Raw genomic sequence first — 990 nt, forward strand, 5'->3', positions numbered from 1 at the left:
CCAATTTTAAGTGACCTCTACTTACACTCCCCTCCCCTCTCCACTTGCCCACTTCCTCCACACCCTGGTCGGTTTACCACTTCCACAGTCCTCCACAGTTTTTCTCGTGAGATCAGTTCAGTTCACTTTGGTTTATTGTCATCACGTGTACTGAAAAAGCTTTTGTTGCGTGCTAACCAGTCAGCGAAAGACAGTACATGATTACAATCGAGCCGTCCACAGTGTACAGATACATGATAAGGGAATAACGTTTAGTGCAAGGTAAAGCCAATAACGTCCCATCAAAGATAGCCTGTGGATCGCCAGTGAGGGAGACGGTAGTTCGGGACTGCTCTCTCGAAGGGTGATTCAGTTGCCTGGTATCTAACCTTCCCCCTGCCAACAATGGACCTACCAGGCACTGCCCTGCCCGAGATCATTTGTAGCCAGTCTTGATCAGTCCTGATCTTTTCTGCAGGCTCGAAGGGCCGATGGCCTACTCCTGCACCTATTTTCTATGTTTCTATGTTTTCACCCACCCCCCCCCCACCTACTTTCGGTCTGAAGAAGGGTCCCGACCCAAACCGTCACCCATTCTCTTTTCTCCAGAGATGCTGCCTGACCCTCTGAGTTACTCCAGCACTTTGTGTCTGTCTAAGTGATGGGAGGATGCAGGTGAGGGAGGGTGATTGGCAGATGTCTTGGTTAGTTAAGAGAACACGTCAGCCAAGGTAAGACACTTTAGTGCGGTTGACTTTAGAGATACAGCGTGGAAACAGGCCCTTCCACACCGAGTCCACACCGACCAGCGATCCCCGCACATAAACACCCACCACTAGGGACAATTTTACATTGATACCAAGCCAATGTGCGGCAGCAGCTGTACCCGCTGCGCCATCCTGTGTGTAGATGTGTAATGGTCTAGCTTCCACCTTGAAATGCCACCGCCCTCCTCTCCCACCCAGAGCCACACTGACCACGTGTGGCTGGTAACAAGCAGGGCCTGGAGTG

This window comes from Rhinoraja longicauda, chromosome 16 (assembly GCF_053455715.1).
Source record: "Rhinoraja longicauda isolate Sanriku21f chromosome 16, sRhiLon1.1, whole genome shotgun sequence".
NCBI classification, from domain to species: Eukaryota; Metazoa; Chordata; class Chondrichthyes; order Rajiformes; family Arhynchobatidae; genus Rhinoraja; species Rhinoraja longicauda.